This window comes from Primulina tabacum, chromosome 11 (assembly GCF_025594145.1).
Source record: "Primulina tabacum isolate GXHZ01 chromosome 11, ASM2559414v2, whole genome shotgun sequence".
NCBI classification, from domain to species: domain Eukaryota; kingdom Viridiplantae; phylum Streptophyta; class Magnoliopsida; order Lamiales; family Gesneriaceae; genus Primulina; species Primulina tabacum.
In genome coordinates, this window is record NC_134560.1 from 16,661,550 (window position 1) to 16,679,846 (window position 18,297).

An 18,297-nucleotide genomic window follows, 5' to 3' on the forward strand; every position below is an offset into this window, starting at 1 on the left:
GCTAAGATGTCCTTCAGAAATTTAACGTAGCTTGGCATTTGCATCATGTGATCCTCCAATTTTCTCTTGTTTGCTTAGATGTCCTTCAGATATTTAACGTAGCTTGGCATTTGCATTAGAGCATCAGCAAAAGGAATATGGATGTGCAATTTCTTGAATACTTCTAAGAACTTACCGAATTGCGCATCTAATTTTGTCTTTCTCAATGCTACAGGAAAAGGTGGAGGGATAACGATTTTAGATTGTGCAGTGGGTGCTGGTGTTGAGTTAGAAGACTTATCTTTTGATGACTCAGTCTGTTCCTCTGGTACTTGATTTATTTCCTTTTCCTTGGACTCTAAAACTTTCCCACTCTTCAACTCGATGGCCTTCACTTGCTCTTTTAGATTGGTTTCTGTGTTACTTGGCAAGGTGCCCGGCTCTCTACTTGCTATCATCTTTGCTAACTGTCCAATCTAAATCTCTAGCCCCTTTATCGATGCATCTTGGTTTTGGAGTCTATTTTCAGTAGATGAGATGAACTTAGATATCATCTACTCTAAATTGGACTTTTCTTCTCTAGGAAGGTCAGATCTGTACATTGGTGGTTTCCCATATTGTTGTCCTCCCTGTGGTCGATTCTGACTGTTTTGACCGCCCAATGAGAAGTTGGGATGTTGCCTACATCCAGGATTATATGTGTTTGAGTACGGATCATTCCTTGGACGGTTTTGGACTCCCACTTGATTCACTGGTGCCCTTTCTTGCACATAAAAAGGACCACTGTCTTGACAGTCCTTAATATAGTGTTCTCCTCCGCATTTTTCGCAAAATATCTCTTGCAGACGCATAGCCGTGCCACCCATATTCAAACCATCCAGTTTCCTGTTCAAGACATCAAGTTGTGCGGTAATAGCGGAATGGTCAGTTACCTGGTGAACTCCTGCACTTCTTCGCTGGTTGTTCCTTTCAGATTGAGGATGATAGCTGCTAGCAGCCATCTCCTCCAATAACTCGTATCCTTCCTCGGCAGTTTTTCTCAAAAAGTTCCCACAAGCAGCATCATCTATCATAGTACGATTAGGAGTAAGCAAGCCATAATAAAAGGTTTGAACGACTAACCCAAGTGGTAGTTCGTGATGAGGACATCTTCGTAATTGATCTTTTAAGCGCTCCAATGCCTCATATAAAGACTCCTGCTCGAATTGAGCAAATGTGGCGATGTATGCCCGCAGCTTCATGGTCTTAGATGGAGGAAAATACTTGATGAGAAACGCCTTCGCTATGTCCTCCCACGTGGTAATCGAACCTACAGGTAAACAATTTAACCATGCTTTAGCTTTGTCACGTAAGGAGAAATGAAATAAACGCAACCTAACAGCATCATCAGAAACTCCATTAAATTTAAAAGTATCGCAAATCTCAAGGAAATCTGCGATGTGCGTGTTTGGGTCATCTACTGCAGATCCTCCAAACTGGACTGTATTCTGAATCATCTGAATTATAGCTGGCTTGATTTCGAAGTGTTTGCCCTCACAATCAGCCTCACAATGCTGGGGCGTGCTCCATCAAAAGAAGGCTGGGCATAATCTAGCATCGGTATGCGGCATGGCATCTCAACATGTATATCTTCATGGTGTTTCTCCTCATGCTCGTGCTCGTCCCTCTTCATCAATTCCTTCAGTCTCTGCTGATGTCTTCTCCTGCGGAAAGTTCGTTCAATTTCAGAGTCGAACAGCTCAAGCTCCACGTCAAGTGACTTTGGCATGCACTGGAAAAGATATCTGTAATAGAATATTGAGTGTTAATTTAATAAAAATGAAACAATGCTAAAGAAAATAACTAAAAATAAAATTGTGAATTAACAGTCCCCGGCAACGGCGTCAAAAACTTGATCGAGCAAAACTTGCAATGTGAAATCCTTAATAAAAATATGGTTTTGTATGCTCAAAAATTAATCGCAATTGCACGATGTCAAGTAATAGTATAATGTACGTGAGTACGAGTATCGTTCCACTAAAGATTGTATTTGACAATTATTATTTTCAGTTATCAAATCTTTAGCAATGAAAATTTGATTGATTGATTTTTACTACTAACATTAAATAAATATACTCTTAAAAAGATTTAAGACTTAAATAATGAGATTTAATATCTAGAATGGTTGATTTAAAACTCAATAAGAAATGAATTTGTTTGGAATTTCGGTTCACCTACCCCTCGTTAATTAACTAATTTGTTCGATAGTGATTGTATGCTTCTGACAGAATTTCCTATTCGATTGAACACACTCTCTCAATCTATGCCAAACTAATTCTACTTAGTGAAATAATTAATTGTCTTTAATTATTTAGCAAGAGTGAATCGCATGCCGATCTCTGAAATCCCCTAGTTTTCGCTCTACCGGACTATGACTATTGGCGCATATCCAATTTCATATATCTACGCGTAAACTAGTGATTTAACATTTTTATAGTGCTTATTATTGCATAAAATGTTAAATTGGTTATTAGAATTGAATTGAGATCAAGTTTAACCTAGTGGAAATTAGGTTGCATGTCCTACCTTAGTTGGAAATTAAGATATGATTTTAGAAACCATAGAAATGATGTTTATTTTGAGCCTTATTTTTTGCAAAGGATGAATTAATTCCAAATAAAAATTTTAGGGCCAAAATTAAAGAAAAATCATAATTTAAGGGTTTCGAAAACTTTAGAGGGGCCTAACTGCAATTTCTGAATTCTTAAGGGCCAAAAATATAATTTTCGGAATTTAAGGGGTCTAAAACGTAACATTTCGAAAAATATAAGGATCACATTGCAAATATCCGAAAATTTGGGGACTAAAATGCAAATTTCGAAAAATTGAAGGACTAAAATGAAATTTTTCAAGAAATGCTTAAGATCAACACATAATCTTCACATAACTTTGGAAGAATAATGACAGAAATTTCCTTAAGCTTCAATACGAAAAGAGTTAAAAGATGTTTTCGCCGCAGGGAGGATTATCATTCAAGGTGTGGCAACCTATGCACTGTTAGATTCGGGAGCTACACATTCTTTCATATCTGCATCCTTCATCAAAAGACTGAATATTATTCCTCAATATATGGGTTTGGGTTTCAAAGTTTCTATTCCATCGGGTGATCTAATGCTCACGTCTAAAATTGTCAAGAATCTGGAGCTTCGTTTATTCAAAGATGTGGTTCAGACAGTGCATCCTCTGCCCGAATTTGATATCATACTTGGTATGGAATGGTAATCAGCGAATGGAGCTTCGATTGATTTTCGTCAGCGATCAGTGTCTATTCGACCGCCTAGTGGTGAATCTTTTATCTTTGAGGCGGCAAGAAACATACAAATGCCGCACATTATCTCCTGTCTATGTGTGAGGAAACTTATTAGACGTGGATGCCAAGCTTTTCTAGCATGTGTCACTACCGTACATGCTCCTATCAGTCAGAAATTAGTAGATGTTGATATTGTCAGAGATTTTTCTAGCGTCTTTCCCGAGGACGTTTCAGGCATTCCTGCAGAGGCCCTGTAACTTCTTGCTTGAAAATTTGCGGAAAATTAAAAATTTTCTTTTTAAAAGAACTTAAGTGGCCTCATTCATAAAATCACTGGTGAAACAAGTTCAATATTTCAAAATATTGCAGCGGAAGAAAATAAAGTTTGCCAAAAATCACAATTTAAAAAAAATATCCAACGACTGATAAAATGTTTGCGGAATAAAATAACAACTGCTGCTCTGAGGTCCTCGGATGCCACTACTTCCGACCCAAGCTGGCTCACTGGTCCTCGCCCTCGGCCCTGGCCTCATCAGTACCTAGAACAATCAAGTCTAGTGAGCCTAAAGACTCAGCATGCATATATCGCAGGTAACGAGTAAAAATCTGAATTAAAATATGCATGAGTTAACATATCCTGTCCTGAGGCATGCTGAAAATAATCTGTACTGAGCAATTATAATACGTGCATAACTGAACTGATAATCACAGTAAAAATGTTTGCTCCTTGGAGCCTGTACTGAAATAACTGATAAAATTTTCTGTTGAGATTATGTTTTACGCCTGTGGCCACTGCACTAAGCTGAACTAATCGGTAACTGGCTACCGGGGAGGCTGAAACTGAACTGAGCTGGCCGGTCACTGGCGACCTGGTACCATACTGAACTGATCGGTCACTGGCGACCGTATAAAATAACACTCCCACATAGTGAATGAACCACAAGCCATATCGCATAAATCTCAAAAATAATCATTTTATGTTTTCATGCACGTAAAATAATTAACTGGCATAATGAAAAATCCTGTAATTTTACCAACTGGATTGGATTGGATCGTTCCCAGGCTCGCTGCAACCTAACTGTGCTATGAAAAATATGCAATAGCTTAAACATGACCAACTACGCAATTTACGTTCAAAAGATGCGACTATGATGCCTAATGACTTCGCATTTAATCATGACTCCGAGCCAACCTGAACCGACACAAAACCGACGTATAGTCATGATTAAAATACGCTGAAAAATCATAAAATAATGCTCCTAAAATGATAGGGTCGAAATCTAGGTGGAATGGAGGCCAAAACACGAAACGCTCTTTCGAGAGTCAATTTGGCACATCGCACCGTAAATTCTCGTACGACCTCAAAAATGATCCAAATGACAAACGGTCGAAAACATGACCTTCCTAGCTCAATGAAGCACTGTCCAGTCCAAGGCCATGGGCTAAAAGCCAATCAAGAACTCAAACAAGCCTTCTAAATGACACAGCAACTTGCTGTAAATTCCCAACAGCTGCGCACCCGTGCGTCTTGTGTTGGTTTCGAGTCTATCGGCCATTGGGGCATGAACCACCCACCAGAGACCCTTATCAACATCCTAAGGAATGATTCTAACCATGGCTAAGGGCCCTAGGCCAGCCACAATCCGCGTCACACCAAAACTCAACCGAAACTCCAACCAAGAACCAACGTGCATGCGTGTGTAGTGTTTTTCCTAGATCGATGTCTTGCGTCGTTCCAGTGGCCATTTGATTGACCATGGCCCGATCTAGACATCTAGGAGCATGATATGAACCGTGGCTAAGGGCCATAGGCCAACCAAGATCCATACCAAGCAACAAAAGAAACGAAACCATATGCTGAAAAATGGAAGGGGCCGAAGTAATATAGGGGTTGTTCTTGATGTTTTGATTAAAAACCGATGAGCCATCGACTAAGCCACCAAAAGGGCAACTTAGTCACGTCCTAGACATGCTAGGGAAGTGATCCAACCATGGCTATAGGCCCTTGGGGCAGCCAAGATCAGATCCTTCCTCCTTGACAACAAAACTGAATTTTCGAACTCAAAAAGGGGCACAAATGGTGTCGCTGTCATTTCTTGCTTTCCAGCGAGCATGGACTGAAACCGATGGACAAATGTGGTCCTAATGCATCCTATTACATGTATATAAGTAGCCTTGGGAGCCTGGAGTCGAACCAATCACCTGAAACTCACAAACCAAGAAAAACGTGAAGCTTGCCAAGGAATATCAAAAATTCTGCATGTGTTTTTTTCAAAAGTTTTGACATGGATCTCGATTTTTGCTTGAACAAACATGATCATATACTGAAAAATAATTGATAATATGACTTGATTGAGGTTTGAAAGAAATCTAGACATGCCTGGTTATCGTTTGAAATGAAAACGAAAAGAAGAGACGAGACGGCGCGGAGGAGACGGAGCGCTTTCTTGTCTACCTTTCTTGCTCTCGATTTTTTTCTTTCTTTCCCCCTAGCTAAGACTCACGATTTTTTTCACACAAATGGGGCTCTGAATGGTGCTGAATTCGGTGGTGAGGGAGGGAGAAAATGGTTGGGGAGTGAGATAAGATGGGTGCAAAATATAAGGAAGAATCAAGACCAAGTCCACTCTCCTTTTGAAATTTGAATTATTGTTTGATATCAAGTCTACTTGGGGATGAGGTGGCCGAATTTATGCATGGTAGTCTAGGTTAGAATGAGGTTAATTAATAATTTAATGGTGCTCCCAAACAAAAAGAATTATCCTCCTAATTAAATACAAAGAAGGGGTCAAAGGTGATGAGTTGGCAAATGAATTTTCTAGCAACTAAGGGTGGCCGAAAATGCATAATAAAATAAATGGGAAATGTTGTTTATTTACTAAATTAATAACTCTTAAAAGTCTCACTAATCCCTTAAATAATTTAGTGAATAAAACCATTAATTATTCAACTTAAATGAGCTTATTTCTTAATCACCTCAAGCAACTTAAATTAATTCCTCAAACCTCCTTTTTAACTTAAATGAACTTACTTGCTAGCTAAATTGACTTCTGGAAATATTTCTCGAATCTTAAATTCTATCTCAAAACTCCGACTCCAGTCCGGCCTCAGTGAAATAACTGAAATGCTAAAAATAACACTACTGAACTGAAATAATAAAATAATTAACTTCAAAGAAATGCATTTAAATAATCATGCAATGAAGTCAATTAAATTTAAAAATCTAAAATTATGCATGGCTTATTACGTAGACTGATTTACGGGTTCTACAATCCTTCCTCCCTTAAAATAAATTTCGTCCTCGAAATTAGAACTCACCGAATAACTCGGGGTATCGATCTCTCATCTCCGGCTCAGACTCCTAAGTAGCTTCTTCCTCAGAATGGTTGAGCCATTTGACTTTGACTCGCTTAACCAACTTGTTCCGAAGTTTCTTCTCCTGACGGTCTAGTATCTGCACTGGTCTCTCCTCATAAAATAAGTTCGGAGTAAGCTGCAGCGGCTCAAAGTTCAGGACATGCGAAGGGTTCGCCATGTACCTTCTCAGCATGGAGACGTGAAAGACATTGTGTACTCCGGCCAGATTCGGCGGAAGAGCCACACGATAAGCTAGCGTCCCAACTCTGTCAAGGATCTCAAACGGTCCAATGAATCTCGGACTGAGCTTCCCTTTCTTCCCAAATCTCATGACACCCTTCACAGGTGCCACTTTCACGAAGACATGTTCGCCCACTGCAAACTCTAACTCTCTCCTCCGCTGATCGGCATAACTCTTCTGTCGGCTCTGAACAGTCCTCATCCTATCACGGATCTTGACTACTACCTCTGCTGCCTTCTGGACAATCTCTGGACCCAACTCTGCTCTCTCTCCTACTTCATCCCAATGAACTGGAGATCTGCACTTGCGGCCATACAGTGCTTCATACGGAGCCATACCAATAGAAGACTGGAAGCTGTTGTTGTAGGTGAACTCAACCAGTGGCAAGTTCGACTCCCAACTCCCTGAGGAATCGATGACGCAAGCGCGAAGAAGATCCTCCAAAATCTGAATAACTCGCTCCGACTGTCCATCTGTCTGCGGATGGAAAGCTGTGCTAAACAGCAACTTCGTACCCAAAGTCGAATGCAAGCTCTTCCAAAATGAGGAAGTGAATCTAGGATCTCTGTCGGATACGATAGAAACTGGAATACCATGGAGTTGGACTATCTCTCGGATATACAGCTCTGCATACTGAACCATGGTGAAAGTCATCTTAACAGGCAAGAAGTGCGCTGATTTGGTAAGAGGATCTACAATCACCCAGATAGCATTCGATCCCCTGGCTGACTTCGGCAATCCGGTCACAAAATCCATGGTAATGTTCTCCCACTTCCACTCAGGAATAGGAAGAGGCTTGAGCAAACCTGCTGGTCTCTGATGCTCGGCCTTCACTAACTGACAGGTCAGACACTCGGACACAAACCGTCTGATGTCCTTCTTCATACCGGGCCACCAATACAATAGCTGCAGATCTTTGTACATCTTCGTACTCCCAGGGTGAATGGAGTACGGGGACGTATAAGCCTCTGATAAGATGTATGCTCGGATAGAATCACTGCAAGGAACCCATATCCTATCTCGATATCTCACAATACCGTCGCTGACTGAATACAAAACACTGCCCTTGGCTTCATCTCTCTTTTCCACTGTGCCAACTGCTCATCTGCGGCCTGACCACTGCGAATACGGTCCAAAAGGGAAGACTGAATGGTCAAGGTAGATAGACGAGGAACTCTACCTCGAGGGTAAGTCTCAAGATCAAACCTCTGCATCTCAATCTGAAGAGGTTTCTGCATCGTCAAATGAGCCATCACTGCGACTTTCCTTCTCAAAGCATCCGCAACTACATTAGCTTTACCCGGGTGGTAGCTAATGTCACAATCGTAGTCTTTCACAAGCTCCAACCAACGCCTCTGACGCATGTTCAGCTCCTTCTGCGTAAAGAAATACTTGAGCCTCTTGTGGTCGGTAAAGATCTGGCACTTCTCTCCATACAGATAGTGCCTCCAAATCTTCAAGGCAAAAACTACGGCCGCTAACTCCAGATCATGGGTAGGGTAATTCTTCTCGTGGATTTTCAGCTGTCGAGAACCATACGCTATCACTCTCCCATGCTGCATCAGAACTGCACCTAAACCAAGCTTCGAAGCATCGGTATACAGAACAAACTCACCGGATCCTGACGGTACAGCCAAAACGGGTGCTGAGATAAGAGCTTGCTTCAAAGTATCGAAGCTCTTCTGACACTCCTCGCTCCACACAAACTTCACATTTTTCTTGGTCAGTGCTGTGAGTGGAACGGCAATGGATGAGAATTCCTGAATGAACTTCCTGTAATATCCTGCTAGCCCAATAAAACTGCGGATCTTGGATGCATTCTGAGGCACAACCCAATCTCTGACTGCAGCGACTTTCGCCGGGTCTACCTCAATGCCACTGCTAGAAACAATGTGGCCCAAGAACGCCACCTTCTCTAACCAGAATTCGCACTTACTGAACTTTGCGAATAGTTTGTGCTTCTGCAATGTCTGCAACACTGTGGTCAGATGCCTGCTGTGCTCCTCCCGACTCTTGGAGTAGACGAGAATGTCATCTATGAACACTATCACAAACTGGTCGAGGTACGGCTGAAATACGCAATTCATTAGATCAATGAATATCGCTGGCGCATTCGTCAGACCGAACGGCATCACAAGGAACTCGTAGTGACCATAACGAGTCCTGAAAGCTGTCTTCGAAACATCAGCATCTCTCACCCTCAACTGGTGATAACCGTAACGCAGATCTATCTTGGAGAAAATCGAAGCTCCCTGCAACTGGTCAAACAGATCCTCAATCCTCGGAAGTGGGTATTTATTCTTCACTGTAACCCTGTTCAACTCCCGGTAGTCAATGCAAAGCCTCATTGTGCCATTCTTCTTCTTCACAAATAAGACCGGCGCGCCCCATGGAGAAAAGCTCGGGCGAATGAACTCCTTGTCGAGAAGTTCTTGAATCTGCTTCTTAAGCTCTGCCATCTCTGTCGGTGCTAGTCGGTATGGTGCTTTGGATATTGGAGCCGTACCTGGCATAAGCTCAATGGAAAACTCCACCTCTCTCTCGGGTGGCATACCAGAGACGTCTTCGGGAAAAACGTCTAAGAATTCTCTGACAATCGAAACATCTGAGGCTGACTGGCTGGGTTCCTCGGGGACAGATAAAAAGGTCGCTAGAAATGCCCGACACCCTCTATGCATGAGTTTCCTAGCCAGAACATACGGAATAATGCGCAGTAAAGGAAAGTACCTGTCCGGCTCAAATAAGAACTGCTCCATTCCAGGCGGTCGGACAAGAACGGATCTCCGCTGGAAGTCTATCGACACTCTGTTCCTCAATAGCCAGTCCATCCCTAGGATGATGTCAAATTCCGGCATCGGTAACACAATCAGATCCGCATAAACAAGATTACCGTGCAGCTCAAGGTCTATATCTCGGATAACATTGGTGGCGTCCATCTCCTCGCCTGAGGGCAACACTACTGAAAAGACTGTATCTAGCCCAATGGTCTGGATCTTGAGAAAGTTTGCAAAGACCTCCGAAATAAATGAGTGAGTGGCCCCTGAATCTATCAAGGCCTTGGTAGCGGAACCAGATATAAAAATTCTCCCTGTCAACAACATAGTCTCCGGGTTGGTTTCCGCGGCATGGAGAGCAAAAACTCTGCCTTGGGTAGGTAGATTCCTCTGAGGACATTGCAGCAACATGTGGTCTGGACTGCCACACTTAAAACACTTTGCTGAGCCAGCCATACATGCTCCAGGATGGCGACGTGAGCACCTGGGACAGACTGGGTGCTCCTGAGTCCTCGGGGCTGGGCGTCCCCGCTGCTGCTGCTGCTGGCCTCGGTTCCTGGGCGGTCCTTGAAAAGGCCTCTTATTCTGCTGCTGATGCTGATGAGGAGGAGGGCGGTGCGGTGCCTGGACTGGGCGCTTGCCCTGGCGATCCCTCTCGATATCCCGCAGATCCTGCTCTGCGGCTAAGGCCTTGGAGACGGCAATCTCATAAGTAGCAGGGTAGGATACCCTAACATCCCGGCGCAAGATCGGCCGTAAACCCACCAGGAAGTGCATCAGCTTGGCTCTGGCATCATTCGCGATTAGGGGCACAAAGTGACAGCCCCTCTCGAACTTACGGATAAACTCCGTAACCGTCATATCCCCCTGTCTCAGACTCATGAACTCGGTGGTCAGCCTGGTGCGAACCTCCTCAGAAAAATACTTGGAGTAGAAAACTTCCGTAAATCGGGTCCATGAAAGTGTAGCCAAAGTCAAGGCTACCGAAGCTCCTTCCCACCATAAGCGGGCGTCTCCAGTGAACAGGTAGGTGGCACATCGGATTCGGTCTGCGTCCCCCAGCTCCATAAACTCAAAGATGACCTCGAGGGATTTGATCCATCCCTCGGCAACCATGGGGTCAGATGTCCCAGAGAATTCCTTCGGGCGCATCTTCATGAATCGCTCATAAACAGCCTCGGGCCCTGTCGGCCTGGCTGCGGCTGCGGCTACGGCTGGGGCATTGTTCCCCGCAAACTGTGCGAAGAACTGTGTCATCCCAGCTAACATCTGGGCACTCATGTCCGGTGGGGGTGGTGGAGGAGGTGGTAGGTCTCCCTCCGGTCTACGCTCCTCCCTGTCCTCTAGGCGAGGCTCCTCCTCTCTGTTGCGCTCTAAAATGCGTCTAGGGGGCATACTGTTCCAACATAACCCATACGTAACTAACATGCATAATTCCATAGTTTATTTTAAATGAACACTGAAGTACTGAAAATCTGGAAGCATGCTGACAAAATAATTCATGCTTTAACTGAAATGCTGAACAAAATGCTGAACTGAAATGCTGAACAGACCGAAGACGTGGCTTCGAGAGCTTCTCGCAGTCAGTAGTAGTGAAACCCTATACAGAACCACCGCTCTGATACCAATTGCAGAGGCCCTGTAACTTCTTGCTTGAAAATTTGCGGAAAATTAAAAATTTTCTTTTTAAAAGAACTTAATTGGTCTCATTCATAAAATCACTGGTGAAACAAGTTCAATATTTCAAAATATTGCAGCGGAAGAAAATAAAGTTTGCCAAAAATCACAATTTAAAAAAAATATCTAACGACTGATAAAATGTTTGCGGAATAAAATAACAACTGCTGCTCTGAGGTCCTCGGGTGCCACTACTGCCGACCCAAGCTGGCTCACTGGTCCCCGCCCTCGGCCCTAGCCTCATCAGTACCTACAACAATCAAGTCTAGTGAGCCTAAAGACTCAGCATGCATATATCGCAGGTAACGAGTAAAAATCTGAATTAAAATATGCATGAGTTAACATATCCTGTCCTGAGGCATGCTGAAAATAATTTGTACTGAGCAATTATAATACGTGCATAACTGAACTGATAATCACAGTAAAAATGTTTGCTCCTTGGAGCCTGTACTGAAATAACTGATAAAATTTTATGTTGAGATTATGTTTTACGCCTGTGTCCACTGCACTAAGCTGAACTGATCGGTAACTGGCTACCGAGGAGGCTGAAACTGAACTCAGTTGGCCGGTCACTGGCGACCGGGTGGTACCATACTGAACTGATCGGTCACTGGCGACCGTATAAAATAATACTCCCACATAGTGAATGAACCACAAGCCATATCGCATAAATCTCAAAAATAATCATTTTCTATTTAATGCATGAAAATAATTAACTGGCATAATGAAAAATCCTGTAATTTTACCAAATGGATTGGATTGGATCATTCCCAGGCTCGCTGCAACCTAACTGTGCTATGAAAAATATGCAAATGCTTAAACATGACCAACTACGCAATTTACGTTCAAAAGATGCGACTATGATGCCTAATGACTTCGCATTTAATCATGACTCGGATCCAACCTGAACCGACACCAAACCGACGTATAGTCATGATTAAAATACGCTGAAAAATCATAAAATAATGCTCCTAAAATGACAGTGTCGAAAACATGACCTTCCTAGCTCAATGAGGCACTGTCCAGTCCAAGGTCATGGGCTAAAAGCCAACCAAGAACTCAAACGAGCCTTCTAAACGACACAGCAGCTTGCTGTAAATTCCCAGCAGCTGCGCACCCGTGCATCTTGTGTTGGTTTCGAGTCTATCGGCCATTGGGGCGTGAAACACCCACCAGAGACCCTTACCAACATCCTAAGGAATGATTCAAACCATGGCTAAGGGCTCTAGGCCAGCCACAATCCGCGTCACACCAAAACTCAACTGAAACTCCAACCAAGAACCAACGTGCATGCGTGTGTAGTGTTTTGCCTAGATCGATGTCTTGCGACGTTCCAGTGGCCATTTGATTGACCATGGCCCAATCTAGACATCTAGGAGCATGATATGAACCGTGGCTAAGGGCCATAGGCCACCCAAGATCCATACCAAGCAACAAAAGAAACGAAACCACATGCTGAAAAATGGAAGGGGCCGAAGGGATATAGGGGTTGTTCTTGATATTTTGATTAAAAACCGATGAGTCATGGACTAAGCCACCAAAAGGGCGACTTAGTCACGTCTTAGACATGCTAGGGAAGTGATCCAACAATGGCTATAGGCCCTTGCGGCAGCCAAGATCAGATCCTTCCTCCTTGACAACCAAACTGAATTTTCGAACTCAAAAAGGGGCACAAATGGTGTTGCTGTCATTTCTTGCTTTCCAGCGAGCATGGGCTGAAACCGATGGACAAATGTGGTTCTAATGCATCCTATTACATGTATATAAGTCGCCTTGGGAGCCTGGAGTCGAACCAATCAACTGAAACTCACAAACCAAGAAAAACGTGAAGCTTGCCAAGGAATATCAAAAATTCTGCATGTGTTGTTTTCAAAAGTTTTGACATGGATCTCGATTTTTGTTTGAACAAACATGATCATATACTGAAAAATAATTGGTAATATGACTTGATTGAGGTTTGAAAGAAATCTAGACATGCCTGGTTATCGTTTGAAATGAAAACGAAAAGAAGAGACGAGACGGCGCGGAGGAGACGGAGCGCTTTCTTGTCTACCTTTCTTGCTCTCGATTTTTTTCTTTCTTTCCCTCTAGCTAAGACTCACGATTTTTTTCACACAAATGGGGCTCTGAATGGTGCTGAATTCGGTGGTGAGGGAGGGAGAAAATGGTTGGGGAGTGAGATAAGATGGGTGCAAAATATAAGGAAGAATCAAGACCAAGTCCACTCTCCTTTTGAAATTTGAATTATTGTTTGATATCAATTCTACTTGGGGATGAGGTGGCCGAATTTATGCATGGTAGTCTAGGTTAGAATGAGGTTAATTAATAATTTAATGGTGCTCCCAAACAAAAAGAATTATCCTCTTAATTAAATACCAAGAAGGGGTCAAAGGTGATGAGTTGGCAAATGAATCTTCTAGCAACTAAGGGTGGCCGAAAATGCATAATAAAATAAAGGAGAAATGTTGTTTATTTACTAAATTAATAACTCTTAAAAGTCTCACTAATCCCTTAAATAATTTAGTGAATAAAACCATTAATTATGCAACTTAAATGAGCTTATTTCTTAATCACCTCAAGCAACTTAAATTAATTTCTCAAACCTCCTTTTTAACTTCAATGAACTTACTTGCTAGCTAAATTGACTTTTGGAAATATTTCTCGACTCTTAAATTCTATCTCAAAACTCCGACTCCAGTCCGGCCTCACTGAAATATATGAAATGCTAAAAATCAAACTACTGAACTGAAATAATAAAATAATTAACTTCAAAGAAATGCATTTAAATAATCATGCAATGAAGTCAATTAAATTTAAAAATCTAGAATTATGCATGGCTTATTACGTAGACTGATTTACGGGTTCTACAATCCTTCCCCCTTTAAAATAAATTTCGTCCTCGAAATTAGAACTCACCGAATAACTCGGGGTATCGATCTCTCATCTCCGGCTCAGACTCACAAGTAGCTTCCTCCTCAGAATGGTTGAGCCATTTGACTTTGACTCGCTTAACCAACTTGTTCCGAAGTTTCTTCTCCTGACGGTCTAGGATCTGCACTGGTCTCTCCTCATAAGATAAGTTCGGAGTAAGCTGCAGCGGCTCAAAGTTCAGGACATGCGAAGGGTTCGCCATGTACTTTCTCAGCATGGAGACGTGAAAAACATTGTGTACTCCGGCCAGATTCGGCGGAAGAGCCACACGATAAGCTAGCGTCCCAACTCTGTCAAGGATCTCAAACGGTCCAATGAATCTCGGACTGAGCTTCCCTTTCTTCCCAAATCTCATGACACCCTTCATAGGTGCCACTTTCACGAAGACATGATCGCCCACTGCAAACTCTAACTCTCTTTTTCGTAATGCACATGGGCTGTTCCCGGTCGGACTGATGCAACACGGTTATCCCATTACCCATTACTCATAGAACTTCTCCAGCCCAGGCACTGGAGTTTTTGCATTCCCCAGGATTAGAACCCAAGACCTCCTAGACTTATATAGATCTTGGCAGCAATCCTGGTACCAGTTGATCTACTAGCTCAACTGGTACCAGGATTGCTGCCAAGATCTATATAAGTCCAGGAGGTCTTGGGTTCTAATCCTGGGGAAGGCAAAAACTCCAGTGCCTGGGTTGGAGAAGTTCTATGAGTAACGGGTAATGGGATAAAAGTGTTGCATCAGTCCAACCGGGAACAGCCCAAGTGCATTACGAAAAAAGGCCCTAGAACTTCTTGCTTGAAAATTTGCGGAAAATTAAAAATTTTCTTTTTAAAAGAAGTTAAATGGCCTCATTCATAAAATCACTGGTGAATCAAGTTCAATATTTCAAAATATTGCAGCGGAAGAAAATAAAGTTTGCCAAAAATAACAATTTAAAACTATCCAACGACTGATAAAATGTTTGCGGAGTAAAATAACAACTGCTGCTCTGAGGTCCTCGGGTGCCACTACTGCCGACCCAAGCTGGCTCACTGGTCCTCGCCCTCGGCCCTTGCCTCATCAGTACCTACAACAATCAAGTCTAGTGAGCCTAAAGACTCAGCATGCATATATCGCAGGTAACGAGTAAAAAAATCTTAATTAAAATATGCATGAGTTAACATATCCTGTCCTGAGGCATGCTGAAAATAATCTGTACTGAGCAATTATAATACGTGCATAACTGAACTGATAATCACAGTAAAAAAATTTTTGCTCCTTGGAGCCTGTACTGAAATAACTGATAAAATTTTCTTTTGAGATTATGTTTTACGCCTGTGGCCACTGCACTAAGCTGAACTGATCGGTAACTGGCTACCGGGGAGGCTGAAACTGAACTGAGCTGGCCGGTTACTGGCGACCGGGTGGTACCATACTGAACTGATCGGTCACTGGCGACCGTATAAAATAACACTCCCACATAGTGAATGAACCACATGCCATATCGCATAAATCTCAAAAATAATCATTTTCTATTTAATGCACGTAAAATAATTAACTGGCATAATGAAAAATCCTGTAATTTTACCAACTGGATTGGATTGGATCGTTCCCAGGCTCGCTGCAACCTAACTGTGCTATGAAAAATATGCAATAGCTTAAACATGACCAACTACGCAATTGACGTTCAAAAGATGCGACTATGATGCCTTATGACTTCGCATTTAATAATGACTCCGAGTCAACCTGAACTGACATCGAACCGACGTATAGTCATGATTAAAATACGCTGAAAAATCATAAAATAATGCTCCTAAAATGATAGGGTCGAAATCTAGGTGGAATGGAGGCCAAAACACGAAACGCTCTTTCGAGAGTCAATTTGGCACATCGCACCGTAAATTCTTGTACGACCTCAAAAATGATCCAAATGACAAACGGTCAAAAACATGACCTTCCTAGCTCAATGAGGCACTGTCCAGTCCAAGGCCATGGGCTAAAAGCCAACCAAGAACTCAAACGAGCCTTCTAAATGACACAGCAGCTTGCTGTAAATTCCCAGCAGCTGCGCACCCGTGCGTCTTGTGTTGGTTTCGAGTCTATCGGCCATTGGGGCGTGAACCACCCACCAGAGACCCTTATCAACATCCTAAGGAATGATTTGAACCATGGCTAAGGGCCCTAGGCCAGCCACAATCCGCGTCACACCAAAACTCAACCGAAACTCCAACCAAGAACCAACGTGCATGCGTGTGTAGTGTTTTGCCTAGATCGATGTCTTGCGTCGTTCCAGTGGCCATTTGATTGACCATGGCCCGATATAGATATCTAGGAGCATGATATGAACCGTGGCTAAGGGCCATAGGCCAACCAAGATCCATACCAAGCAACAAAAGAAACGAAACCATATGCTGAAAAATGGAAGGGGCCGAAGGGATATAGGGGTTGTTCTTGATGTTTTGATTAAAAACCGATGAGCCATGGACTAAGCCACAAAAAGGGTAACTTAGTCACGTCTTAGACATGCTAGGGAAGTGATCCAACCATGGCTATAGGCCCTTGGGGCAGCCAAGATCAGATCCTTCCTCCTTGACAACCAAACTGAATTTTCGAACTCAAAAAGGGGCACAAATGGTGTTGCTGTCATTTCTTGCTTTCCAGCGAGCATGGGCTGAAACCGATGGACAATGTTGTCCTAATGCATCCTATTACATGTATATAAGTCGCCTTGGGAGCCTGGAGTCGAACCAATCACCTGAAACTCACAAACCAAGAAAAACGTGAAGCTTGCCAAGGAATATCAAAAATTCTGCATGTGTTGTTTTCAAAATTTTTGACATGGATCTCAATTTTTGCTTGAATAAACATGATCATATACTGAAAAATAATTGATAATATGACTTGATTGAGGTTTGAAAAAAATCTAGACATGCCTGGTTATTGTTTGAAATGAAAACGAAAAGAAGAGACGAGACGGCGCGGAGGAGACGGAGCGCTTTCTTGTCTACCTTTCTTGCTCTCGATTTTTTTCTTTCTTTCCCTCTAGCTAAGACTCACGATTTTTTTCACACAAATGGGGCTCTGAATGGTGCTGAATTCGGTGGTGAGGGAGGGAGAAAATGGTTGGGGAGTGAGATAAGATGGGTGCAAAATATAAAGAAGAATCAAAACCAAGTCCACTCTCCTTTTGAAATTTGAATTATTGTTTGATATCAAGTCTACTTGGGGATGATGTGGCCGAATTTATGCATGGTAGTCTAGGTTAGAATGAGGTTAATTATTTAATGGTGCTCCCAAACAAAAAGAATTATCCTCCTAATTAAATACCAAGAAGGGGTCAAAGGTGATGAGTTGGCAAATGAATCTTCAAGCAACTAAGGGTGGCTGAAAATGCATAATAAAATAAAGGGGAAATGTTGTTTATTTACTAAATTAATAACTCTTAAAAGTCTCACTAATCCCTTAAATAATTTAGTGAATAAAACCATTAATTATGCAACTTAAATGAGCTTATTTCTTAATCACCTCAAGCAACTTAAATTAATTCCTCAAACCTCCTTTTTAACTTAAATGAACTTACTTGCTAGCTAAATTGACTTCTGGAAATATTTCTCGAATCTTAAATTCTATCTCAAAACTCCGACTCCAGTCCGGCCTCACTGAAATAAATGAAATGCTAAAAATCAAACTACTGAACTGAAATAATAAAATAATTAACTTCAAAGAAATGCATTTAAATAATCATGCAATGAAGTCAATTAAATTTAAAAATCTAGAATTATGCATGACTTATACGTAGACTGATTTACGGGTTCTACAATTCCGCCCGATCGTGAGGTGGAATTCTCTATTGATCTAATGTCGGGCACGGTACCTATATCTAAAGCACCTTATCGTCTAGCACCTATCGAAACGAAAGAATTAAAATTTCAAATCCAAGAATTGTTAGACAAGGGTTTTATCCTCCCTAGTTATTCACCATGGGGCACACCGGTATTATTTGTGAAGAAGAAAGATGGTACCATGCGTATATATATTGATTATCGAGTGCTTAATAGGGTCACTA

General features: G+C 42.2%; 1 non-coding gene across 1 annotated transcript; it reads left to right on the top strand.

Moving 5' to 3' along the window:
* The first annotated feature begins 1,110 nt into the window (after positions 1–1,110).
* On the top strand, positions 1,111–1,216 carry LOC142519972 (small nucleolar RNA R71). Its single transcript, XR_012813855.1, has one exon. It is a non-coding gene; the product is annotated as a small nucleolar RNA R71 (small nucleolar RNA).
* The last annotated feature ends 17,081 nt before the right edge of the window (positions 1,217–18,297 follow it).